Source organism: Calypte anna, chromosome 12 (assembly GCF_003957555.1).
Source record: "Calypte anna isolate BGI_N300 chromosome 12, bCalAnn1_v1.p, whole genome shotgun sequence".
Lineage (NCBI taxonomy): Eukaryota > Metazoa > Chordata > Aves > Apodiformes > Trochilidae > Calypte > Calypte anna.
Genome location: NC_044258.1, coordinates 1,264,423 through 1,277,567, shown reverse-complemented (window position 1 = coordinate 1,277,567; position 13,145 = coordinate 1,264,423). Strand labels below are relative to the sequence as shown.

At 37.4% G+C, this 13,145-nt stretch overlaps 1 protein-coding gene across 1 annotated transcript in view; it reads left to right on the top strand.

The window, feature by feature from the left end:
• The window catches only part of ATP2B2 (ATPase plasma membrane Ca2+ transporting 2), a 168,404-nt gene that overhangs the window by 152,407 nt on the left and 2,852 nt on the right, over positions 1 to 13,145 (top strand).

The following is a 13,145-nucleotide window of genomic DNA, read 5'->3' as shown; positions in this document are numbered from 1 at the left end:
AAATGTAGTTCTGGGTTTATTTTTAGTAGTAAGGGCCTAAGCATCCATTTAATGTTGAAATGTATGTGTTGGCTGCTATGAATAATTCTTCAGAAATATCTGTCTTTTTATTTTAAAAAAACAAAACAAAACCTACTTTTGCTGAAAACAGGAATCCACAGCATTTTTAATACACTGAATATTTGCACTGAGTCATGGTGCTAAATATAGTACAGATTCTGATACCTAGTCAAATCTGTCCTGTAGTGCTACACAAGTTGTGAATTATTTCGCCTGTTTCATTTTTCATTGCAGTGAAGTAGCATGTTTTATAGCATCCTAGTGCTCTCTACTTGATCTTTCTAAGATCAAGTATTTGTGGTGCCAGCTTGCAGAAGAGAGCAGCCCTGACAGACAGATAATGCACTTGCCACATCAGGTGTGAATGTTTTACGTGATGCTTACAAGAAAAAGAGGTGAATAATTAGGAAACATTTTTTTTTAAAGAATCTCTTAAAGAAAATCTTCTCTCTGAGAAGACTTTCATTTTTGTCTTCTTTGAAGATAAGCAGTTACTTCTCCCTTTTCCCATCTACAAGTCAGTATGCTTCTCTCTGAAGATACAGATGCAGCAATGCATTTGGAAAATCTGGGGAAAAGCAGGAAGCTGAAATGAGCACAGCTAGGTCTCTCTTGTGCATCTGCAGAGCAAAAAAAGAGAGTATAAACTGCTGTTAGAAAGGGGAAGGGTCTGAGGAAATTCCCAAGGCCCTGGGTAAGTAATTAAATATGGATCTTCAGCTCTGGGGTTGTGTGTCTTGCCTCTGAGTCAGGAGCACTCATCATTAGAGAAAATTCAAATTGTCCCAGCCTGAGGATGACAAGCAGGTGCCCAGGTAATGGTGATCTTTATGCAAAGATGACCTCTAAACTTGCATTCTTTTCTTCCTGATGGTTGTAGGAGGAATGTTGTCTGTTGGCATTTCTGTCAGGATGTCTTTCTGGTTGTGGTGAGTGTAAACAACAAGCACAAAAAAGCCAATTACATCCTTCCCATTCTTTTTTTCAAGTCTGAGAGGTAGCTTTTAGTTCTGCATATCTTGATCCACTTAATTCACAGACAAATTATTATTCTTAATACTACTTAAAACAAAATGAATGTTAATTATATTTCTTTGCTAACATCCATCTTATTAGTTCTCTTCCTGCTCTTAGTTGTAGAAGTTCCTTTGGTAGGATATAGTGTTTCTCTCCTGCCAAGAGGCCTCTGTGATTATTTATATATATATATATATATATATATATATATATTGTTTATTCTGTTACTTTGATTTTTACATCCATTTCACATCTGTGGAATGATCATGAAAAAATGAAATGGTCCAAAAGATTCAACCAGGGTTCCAAGGTGTACACTGGAAAGAGATTAATCTGTATGCAGGTGAAATGAGATGCAGTGTTGGAAGGCCCTGGTACTGCATTTCTCAGGAAGCCAGCTAAAGAAGAGTTGATGGAAGAAGATGAGGATGTATGTAGCATCCTTATGAAGCTGGGGGATTTGCAAGAATCCTCTGCTGTCTAATGCACTTCTGGAGATGCAGAAGAAGGTAGAGCATCCCCTCACTTTATATCTATAGAGGATGACAATAAGATTAGGAATAAATTCTATAGACTCTTTCATGACTAGATTGATCATTCATCCAAATAAGACCCGTTTCCCCCATCATATGCTCGTGCTGTATATCTTTATTTTGCTTATTTTCTGTTCAGTCATTACTGGACAGATAGCCACAGCACTCAACAAAAGCCTGCACTCCCAAAACAATTACCAACACTCTACCCTAGTGGTGATTTTCTGTTCAGTTAGCTGACAGATCTCCCTTGTAACACTCCAACAGAACCCAACCAAATTGACACAAGCTTCATGGTGCTAAAGGCATTTTTTCTTTTCTACACCCTCTCTCAGAACAGAGGGAACCAGGGAAAGGACCTCCAGAGTTGATTCTTCCTACTGAAATGTCAGATATGTATCTATGAAGACATGGATGAATTTCAATAAAGTAGAGGAGACTGTCTACTTCTGCTTTTCTTTTTGTCTACTCTTGTTCATTTCGTTATTTTGTTGTCTTATAAATTTACCATAGGGCTTTCTGGGATGGATTTTTGTTTTCTGAGTGGAAGTTTCCTTACTGGATAGCTCTCTCTAAAAACCACTGATATGAAACTGGTCTCAGACTGCATAAAAGACAGGACTTGTCAACCTCTGCTGTTGAGCAGCAGTTTTTTCCAAGTCTCTGTTGCAATTCTCAAAAATTCTTCATTGTGAAGGAGTAAAACTCTTGAGACAAGACTGCCTGTGCCATCCTGGCAGATCTCACAGCGTGTGGGAAGTCCAGCAAGTTTGCCTTTGGGCAAAACTCTGCAATCTGAGTAGCAAATGAAAATAATTGCATCTTTTCTGATTGAATACTGCAAAGTTTCTTTAGTAGCCTCACATTTGAGTATGGAAAAATGGTGAAGTGTGGAGGACTGAAAACTTTTCAAGTGACATGTCAGATTTTGACAGCCCTGGGCCTGATTCTTTTCTCCCCTGCTTCCTGTAATTCAAGTTGCTTTACCTGCTAAAGGTGGGCAGTAAGCTGTTTAGAAATGTTCTGAGAATAAAAGCAGGAACTGAAAAATATATAGGTTCCATGTTAACTGCTACTGAAAAGAGATTATTCCTCTCTAGGTACTAAAAAGATAGATAAGAGTTGCTGCACTGCATTTTCTTTCCAATTAAAGCTGTTCTCATGAAATGCAAAACCTGTAGCACTGAGCATGTCTCCTGGCAAGTGCTTGTGAAGGTCAGATAAAAGGCTAGCTCCTTGTTTTAGGCCTTTTCAATATAGAAAACACTGCAGTAGCCCAGTGTCAGTGGAGGGGAAACTGGTTTTGCTCATGCAGAAGTGTTACTTTATTAAAAAAATATCCTGGTAGGACATGAGCTGAGTGATAGCAGGGTCCTCTTCATGGCAACAGAATCAGAAAAGAATTTGTTCTGCCAGGACTGTTCTGCTTGCATATGATATATTCATTTCCTTCACTGCTAATCATGGTATTTTTATTAGCTGTGTGTACCTGAAAAATAGGTATCTTCTAGAGACAGAGAAAAATGAGAGAGGTGAAAAATTCCAGCCTTCCATATCAGCATCATTTGTAGGACAGTATATTTTTCTCTAACTCAGGACCTGTAATCAAAACATGATGGCATCCTGAATTCTGTTGGGAGTTTTTTCAGCCTTTTCAGGATGTGTGATTTATCATTTACTTTCTCCCTTCTTGGCAATTTGACTTTTTCTAAATAAATGCATCCTGATGTAATTAGAAAATAACATCTTTAATTTAAAATGTGATTTTTTTTTTTTTTTTTTAGATGAACTCTGTTGTTTGCTTTTTTTGGTAAAAGATAAACTTTTGGGGCAAATGCTTCTCTTAGTTCTTGGCTTCAGGCAAAGCACAGCCCTGTATGTTCAGCTCTTAAGATTTTGCAAAGGTTGTCAACCTCCCTCTAGGAACTCCATCTCTGAAGCTCTGTAGTTACTTTCTTCAGGAGAACAAGCAAAGCACATGCCTGTAATTCATGTTCTCTGAAGAAAGTCTGAAATACAGATTCCCTTACCTTTTCACTCTCACACTAAGGCCTTTCAGTTTATTGGGAAGACATTTGTACATCTAGAAATGCCCTTTGGCTTAGGATTCATCATCTGTGTCTTCCACAATGGTTTGCACTTCATTCTCACAATAAGAGTATTTAAAAAAATCTTTTTGAATGGTCTCTTTTGAAGAGTGCTCTGTCACCTGTGTTAGATCATGAAAACCCAAGATCTGTATTTAATTCTATTTTTATACAGTGAGCACTGCAGGTGAGTAGTTAATACATCTTCATACCTAACCAGTGGTTTGAGCCATTTGGGGTTTTTTTTCTAGATGCCCATGTGACCCTTAGCTAATGATTCACTTGCACCCCTGTTCCATATGCTAACTCATCTCATACTGTATCTTTTTACTGGGATATTTGTACTGGAAAAGGGATTCAAAATAAGTCTGCTGCAGAAAACCTTGAGAGCAAAGCTGTAAAATGTTGTGCTGACTGCTTAATATTACACATCTGTTGTAAATAGGACTCTCATTGGTAAACAGAGGGTCAGGGAACAAATCAGATGTTTCATGGTTTTCTAGTAAAATTTCAGTGGTATCTTTTTACACCAGTAACCTTTGGTCCCTTTTACAGCTGGCTGTCATATGATTATTTCTATAAAAACATGCAGGAAAACAAACTGTGATGTCCAAAGATAAGATGATTGGAGGGCATACATCCATTCCTAGTAAAGATGAAGCCATACTGAATTTATTCCTACAACTGACCAGAACAGACAATGCTAGCCAATTGCTTTTAATGCTTTCAATGTGGAAAATTTAGGAGGGCTTGCACCAAGATTTAATGCTGGTTTAATTGAGAAATACACCACTTTACCTCCCCCCAACTTCTTTATAAGCTGTGTATCTTCAGGAATCTGGGCTGCAAGATTGGGAACAAGTCTGAGAAAAGTGGGTCACATGAAATAAGTAGCTGGTTGAATTCTAGTTGGTTAGACTGTTACTTCATCACACTGTGGCTGTGCTGATGTCATGAAAGAAACATTTTGCTGCCTAGAGATTTGCAGGCAGATATTTTACTCTGATATTACTTGCTGCCAATCCCTGGCTTTACATTTGCCCAGTGACTGCTTCATTATTGGGTTATACTGGTGACAAAGAATGCCTTGATAAACTCAGCTTTCTTAACTTGATCATCTGTGGTGAATTAAGCACTCAGGAAGGCATTTAGAATGGATATATCAAACAGTGCATACAACAGACATGGAAATAATAGAAAATTGTAATGTTCCCTGCTGCAGTAGTCAGTCTAGTTCCATCTCATTTTCTGGATGATTGCAATGCTCTGTGTAAGGATGAAATATTAATAATATTTCAAAATCTGTAGTTATAAAAGATAAACATTAATTGTCAGTATGCTTATTTTATACAAACTTTCATTAAAAAAAAGATTAAAATCTGAAGCATTTTCTCTTACCAAGGTAGGATAGTGACAAACCCTGGTTTTATAGACAACATAGAGTCGTATTTTGATTATTTTAAAGGTGTTTTTTTGTTTGGTTTTGTGTTGTCCCTGTCCCCCCCCCCGAAAAAAAAAATTCTAGATAAGTGGCTGAATTTCCTCCCTCTGGAAGAACACCTGGAGAACAATAACAAAGTAATTTTATTCTCAGTAGGAAAAAAGTAGTGATTAGCTCTATCAAATATTCCAGTTTATTTACTTTAGCTACATATAAATAAGATGTTTTATATTTTAAAGACTGTTATTTCAAATCTTGAAGTTGTTTAAACTGATGCAGTTCCACTGCCTCCTATGGAGCTGTTTCAATTTATCTCAGCAACAAATTTGGATCACTCCATAGCTCCCAAACATGAAAAGGAGCACTCAGAAGTGTTTATTTCAACTGAAGTAAAACTGTGTGCGCGGTTGATTTGTTGTTTTACGTTATTATTCCTGTCAGTTATGCTGTATCCATACTTTAAGCAACTTGTCTCATTCTTTCCTCCATTACAGATCGAAGTAGTCAATACTTTCAAGAGTGGCACTTCCTTTCAGGGGGCTCTAAGGAGACAGTCCTCCGTCACAAGCCAGACCCAGGATGTAACCAATATTTCTAGCCCTAGTCACGTATCGTTATCCAATGCTCTTTCCTCTCCTACCAGCACATCTGCTGCTGCAGCTGGGCGTGAGTGTGTATTCTTACTGCATCAGACCTACAGAGATGCCAACTTGGGGTAGCAGTCAGTTGAGACTGAGCTACTTTGCCCTTTCCCGTTCTGCCCTCTCGTGTCTCTTAGCTTCCTCCTCCCCAGAAACACGTAACCTGGTTACTTTGTGTACAGTAGATACTCTCCAGGATTCACTGGTTTTTTTATCTCACTTTTAAGACAGGGATTTCTAGTCATGGAGATGCTGTTTTTCTCTGAGACATCTGTGTCATGTTTTCTCAGTCTCACCAGACATACTTTCTACTGCTTATCAAGTATATTCTTTAAATGACTGTGTGAATATCTTATGTAAAGCAAGACAGCTTGTCAAGAGCAAAGCTCATTCCATCTGGAACTGTACAATCCATGGCACTCGTGTCCAAGAAAGATGTATTCTAATTAGCACAGGTACAGGAAGGAGCAAGGAAGTAGAGAGTCTAATTGATGATACAAGGTTCAGGGATTATGCTTTACCTGAATGGTGAGAGATCTGTTACTTCTAAATTCACTGGGAGGTAGTAGGAAGGAAGGAAGGAGCCAGGTAATGTTAAAGGGCAGCAGTGCAACAACAGAAGTGGTAAGAAATTTGGTAGAAGCAGCAGGTTTCTACATGCTGAAATCCTGATGCAGCTTTCTTCTGTATGCAAAGCATCAAGTGAGGAGGCACTGAACCAAACCAAGAGAGGGCTGCCTCACTAACACTAAAATTCCAGACTTTTAGAGATCTAACTTTGGTCTTACACTCTAATTTATACAGGACTGTAAGTAGCTACTTTGTTTTACAGCATAGCTAGCACTGAAAAAAATATTTTTAGAACTAAGTGTACAAGCTTTTCACCTACAGACTAATGCAGCTTATGTGAGTTTCATTAAAAGTTGGCCAAACAGACAAGAAGCCAGTCTTGCCTGTTAGGCCAACAGAGAGAGGGAAGGCAGGCAGAGACAAGGCAAACAAGAGAAGGAAATAAAGTTCCAGAACTCTTGCAGAAAAAAAAGGGAATCTTGACCTTTCCATTCAGTTTAAGTATCTGAGACATACATGTAGTTTTGTTGGAATTACAAGTCAAAGGAGAAACGTTGATTTTGCTAGGAACCTCAAGAGCAAATTCAAGTCCCAACTTTGGTAGTTGTTCCCTCAGGAAAATCTGTCTTTTCCAGGGAGCCTGGAAGCTTTGCATCTCTTGATTGTGCTGCCATGGGGGGTGCTGGGGGAGTCAGAGTCACGGAGCTGGGTGCCACTGGTGTGCCCCAGGCACTGTAACCTGCTGCTGAGAAGGCAGAACCCATCTGCCCTCATTCCCAGACTGAGCAGGACACAAACACACTCTAACCAGCCTTTCACCCAGGGAACCATTCTCCACAAGAGGATTTCTACATCTGAGCAGAAAACAAAGCAACTCATTCTGCTGTGCCACATGTTTCAGTAACATCCTGTAGCCAGCAGGCAGAAAGGAGAGATCTAGTAAAATAGACAATTTATCTTCCCTCTTTTCCCCATTGCAGCAAAACAACTAAGAACTGAATAGTTTTGTGCCTTGACAAAGGCTTTACTAGGTTATGAGCTGAAGTTAATTAAAGGAGAAAGCATCATCTGCTACATTCTGTCTTAATTTGGAAATACAAAACAGGTCTGTAGAGCTCTGCAGTTATAGTCACACACTTCATCAGTAAAATGAAAACCTGTGACTGATTTGTTAAGCTACTCAGAGGACAGTTAGAGACTGCACCTTTTTAAGTGGTTATTCTGATGTTAGTATTTTCTTACCACAGTATAATATCTGTTTAGTATTAAACCAGTGTGTGCTTCCCATGATAACCCTTAAGTAAAATTTCCATTAATACAGTGATACAAACTTAATGAATGACAGTGGAAAATGAAACAAACAAAAACATTGTTTCATTTTTAAATTGGCTATTTATAGTTGGCTGTTCATACTGCAGAACCTAGAAATCCTTTCCTAACATGGGGTTTGGTTTTGTGAATTGGCATTTCCTGAGAAAATTTCACGTGCAAAAGGCACACCTAGGTCTGCTTTTTAGCTCCCTGCTTAAAATGTATACGGTGGGACAGGACTGACTGCTTTCCTCTTAGCTGCTCAGAATACACTGAACCCTAAATCATTACCTTCCAAATGTGGGGCAGAAGGGAATAACAGAATATTTGTACGTGTAATTTTGAAACCTTTCCCTCTCTTCAGGAATTTTAAAACTGTGTATATGTAGATATACTGTGAAGAATATCAAGGGAAAACCTCAGGGGTGCAGCAAATATGAGATATGGTCAGGAAGATTTGTTTTCAGCTCAGCATGTTGCAACAACTGGGATGTTTCAAATGTCATTTTGGGTTCCCTAAGTGCAGAGGTTCTGATATCACTAATTTAAAAAAAAAAAAAAAGAACCACATGATGCTGCATCAATAAGAATATGTAAACCAATTTACTAGATGATTTATGCAGTTCTTTACTAACTGTATAGCTTTTAAATACACAGTTCACTGTGACACTGATCTGTGACATTTCTTCGGCAGAATTTTAACAACGTTTTAAAAAAACATCTTTTTTTATAGTATTTTGGGGCAGACTAAGGTTCAACTCAAAGTGTAGGGCATGCTCTCAAACCAACATGCCTGCTAGGTGCAGACATATCTACAATACTTCGTGAAAGAGATTTAGTCAGTTATTACCTGAGTTTTTCAGCTACTTATAAATCTGGCACATTCTAGTCTTTCATAAGGTTATGGAACACCTTAATTGAAAGCAATTCATTACACAAGGAAATGTTTACTGCAGTATTTAAGTTTCCCTAGTTATGCTGATAGTTTTTAGCTGTTTTGGTTTTGCCAGTAACAAATTACAGATTGTTGGATGTCAGCATTAATTGGTAACAATGAGGTTCATATTATGTGTCTGGTCTCTTTAGAAAAATGTTGCAGTTTTAAAATATGCACAGTGAAAATTCCTACAATGTGAAACCTGGGATTTTATATCCTGATAAAAAATTACTACAGAAATTATTTAAATGAAAACTAAATATGCAAACGTATTTAATATGCACACATTTAGGCTACAGAAAATGAAAATGGGACAAAAAAGGCTCTGTATGCAGGATGGTTTCAGCCAAGTTACCAGGTTCTGTTGTGCACAAAAAGACACACACATACATACACACACACAGAACCCTCCTGCCAATGGAAAGCTGTTACACTACAGAGTTAAAACTCATTTTAGATATCAGGCTAATCCCTTAACACCTTGGGTGGACATGTATTTTATATGCATTTCTTTTTACTTTTGGGAAAATAAAATCACATCCAGTTGGACAGCAGAGCATATTTTCACTTTTGAAACTCAGAATCAGTTATACAGAATCTTAGCTGGTGCTTAACATTACATATATGCTTAAAGCCTTTGCTACTACACTGCTTAATTAGGTAGAGGATGAGTAGATTTAACTGTACACAAAGTAAACAAGTTACTCTTTATCCTAATCTGTTTACCTCTGCTTCTCAGATGGTTTTTATATTATCAGTAGGTAATCCCTTCAAACAAAAGTTAATGTTCCTTTGTACTTGCCCTTCCTCCTTCCTCTCATTCACATATTTAGTTAATACTGTTCCTAAGTGGAAGCAGCCAGAAACTTCAAGTCCGTTACAACAAAACCTCCTTTCTTTCATAAAAGGTTATAATTAAAAAATAATTGTTAAGTGTAGGAAATAGTGAGGTAATAACAAACCAAAACAAAACTCCCAGATCATGAATCTGCAGTAGTTCCTGAATTTGCAAGTTCCTTTTGCTTTGTTGTCTTGAGGTCTGTCATTTTTGTCTGAGATTTTAAGAAGTATTCCACAGGATCACTTGGAACTTTTGTTTTATAAAAACTCCAGCATTAGTGGCTCCAAGGCACTTGTAAGGATGACAGGAAAAAATACACTGTGAGGACTTTATCTCTTATAGCAGCCAGTCAAAATCTTACCAAAAAAGCACAATACAGTCGGAGAAGTATTTTTCCAGGATACAGATCTCTAAACATTTTGAGGGTTTTCAAGTGTTTTCAAGAAAATGAAAAGCATAGCTTCCTCAGTGCTGTGGTTTTGCTCAGCTTGATATTTTGGAGGGCTGTAAGAAGCAAAAGTAGGGCTAATTTGCATGGAGAGACAAAGTTTTCCACTCTCCTTCTAATTGAATAAAATAGCTGATTTTTTTCAGACTTGCCAAGAAACTGTCATTTATAGGTACCACCATTTCACATGTAACCTGTGCTTTGGAGTGACACAAGGACATAAGGATCTGCAAACTGTGCCAAGAGACATTTAGCAAACTGAATTCTTCTGCAAATTGCAGTCCTTTTACTGATAAGTGACTCTAAAGTGTGAGCTTAGCTCAGCTTCTTATAATTTGTCATGTATGAAAACAGATTCTTTTGTATCAAGAAAAAGTATTACTGTTCCAATAGCTTTTGCTTTTCTTTATTTCTTAGGTATTTAGTTTTCTATAGATAGAATTTTTGTTCAGTTGGACAGACTTTGTAACAAACCAGGAATATGAAAACTTAACTTTGGATCAGATTTTCTCAAGAAGAAACATAGGAACAAATTTCTTCCTCCCAAAATCTTCTCTTTTTATAAAAGTTAGAGAAAGTTACAGTCCAGCCCCAAGTCCAGTGGGCTCACCAGCCATAGTGAACACATCAGTTGCTTTCTGTGGCAAATTGGTGTAACTATCACATGAGGAAGTGGAACAAGCAGAACTTAAATGAAGTCCACTTCTTAAATTATATTTATAAAAGCTGCATCATTTGAGAACATCCTTAAACTGGAGACAGAGATACTACACTAAAGCTTAGAAGTTCTGGCTGGCTGTGATTAAGATTTCACAATCTTGCTGAGATATGCAACATCAAATTAAACAACTGTGTGTCTTCCCTGTAGGGAAACTTATTAGATTCAAAGTCTAAATGAAAACCCAAGTCCTCAACTGGAGATAGAGCCTGGCAAGAAGGTTTAGACTCCTAAAGCAGAAATACTTTCTTTCAAAGGGTTGTAGAATTAAGCTTTTCCTAATCGAATACAAAAAATGCCCAACTCCATAATTCTGCAACAGTCCTACAGTAAAGGAGATATGCAATGGGAAGTGGAAGCCCTACATATGGTTCTGATCTCATACCCATAAATTCAGTGGGATAACAACCATGTGAAGGTTTTGGGAAATGAGAATCAGGCCTGAGGATTTCACAGAATATGTAGGTATTCTATTTTCCTCTGCTGCATGTGGTTTGACTTTTCAGCATTTACTGCATCTTTATGTAGAAAGAAAGTAGTATGCATAATGTTATAAATGTTTCACTCACTGAAGGAGAAACCTAGAAATTATAACTTTTCTTAAATTTATTGGGATTTTACTTTAGCTGTGACTTTGCTCCAATTCTGACTCATACAATCCACAACATTTACAGGTGACTCCAACACATGAAATACCACCTCCTGTGAATACCTAATCTGATTTTACTGACCAGAACCTGAGAGGATTAAAAAACTAAACACAAATACACTGAAGATAGGCTTTCTATTTCCAGGCTTTACATATGAAATAGTAGTTGGCTAAGCTCATTTACCTTTGTATAGCTATAGTCTTGATATAGAATAGTATCAGTTAAACATAAGAGTTGGCATCTCTTTGCAAAACTGACCTCTTGTTCACAATTTTATACTAATCACCCTACTGATCTCTCAGTATTGAATTGACTTGCTTTTGCAGTACCCTGCTCTCTACTGTCTGAATATTAAATGTGTTTGTTTTCCCAGAGGGCTAGAGAACATTGGACAAAAGGGTTCAGCAGGAGAGAGTGAAATAAAAAGAGGTTGTGAGTCTTTAACCTTGAGCCTGAAATGAATGTGAACCAAACTCAAGATACTTGGCTTGTATGAAGCCAGGTAAACATTCGAGTATAAGCCCACACACTATCAACCATAATACATCTGTTGGTGCTTACCAGGCTGTCTGTATTTTGCCTAGATTGCTGTACTTAGGAGTGAGATTCTGAACTTCATCTTTTTTTCTTCTGATGGAAAAATTTGTAGTTACCTAAAATTCTATTTCTTTTATTTTTCTTGCCTGATGCAGTATAATATAACTTTCAAGGTGGGATGAAACTGAAGAGTTTTTTTCTGTTACAGCTACAGAGAAGAAAGAAGTGGAAACTTATAGCAATGTCAAAATTGTCCTGAAGTGTTGTCCCCACAGTCTTTTGTTTAAAAGCAGTTCATTTTTTTATGTTGTCTCCATTACTGTGAGAAAAGGGAGCTGTATCACACTGTTTGTCTTCCCTTGGCATTGTCAGCATCATAAAGAAACATCATTACATGAACTCTACACAGTTCATAATAAACCAACACTTTCTAGGTTCTATCCATCATGGGTATGTCCCTGCTTTTACATGCTGTACAACCATAACACCATTATATGAAGTTCATCTGCTTTACTGGATCTTAAAAAAAAAAAAAAAAAAGCAGTGTGGGCTTTGCTTCAGCAGAGTCCCTTAGCATTTTTACACCAGATAATACTTCCAATCTTGAACCTAAGCATGAAAGAATATTACACGAATTTGTTGCTGCTAGGCCATGTAACTCTGGCTAAATAAGATTTATCCAGTTCTTTGCTTAAGTTTGGTAGTAATATTATATGAACATTAAAATGCCACCTTTGTTTCTACTAACATAATGAAAGAAGCAAGTTTTGTGCCTGTAAGCAGTAATTGGATACCTTGGGGTATGAATAAGATTTTTAATTATATTGTAATGCAGAAATTCTGTCACTGAATGAGGTGTGACTCTAAAGAAGTAAATGTTTTCTTCTAGATACTAAGCTAAATATGCAAAATCTAAAGTTCAGGAGGGAGTTTGTCCTTAGGTGAATGACCATTGGAAAAATGTATACATCTCTGAAACTGCAGAGTAGTGTTAAGAGAAGATAGCTTTCTACAGCTCCTTAGTGAAGAAGACTTACTAGCAAGCTAACGTATGTATTCTCAGCTTTAGGGATTTGCCCAAGTGTGGCCCTTACCATTACCACTTCATTCAGAAGATTAACTACTTCAGGTTACTTCAGCCCATCTGAACTACTTCTAAGTTAGTATTTCCAGTAAAAATCACTACAAAGAAGTAGAAGCTATCCTAGTAATATCTAAACGTTCCTGCAAGACTCAAACATCCATGCCAAAACTTTGCCAGAGACCTCAGATGCCAGATTTTGATATTAAAAGCAATGTAGGTGCTTTACCTACCTACTATGGAACTTGGAGCCTTCTATATTGAAATGAGTTC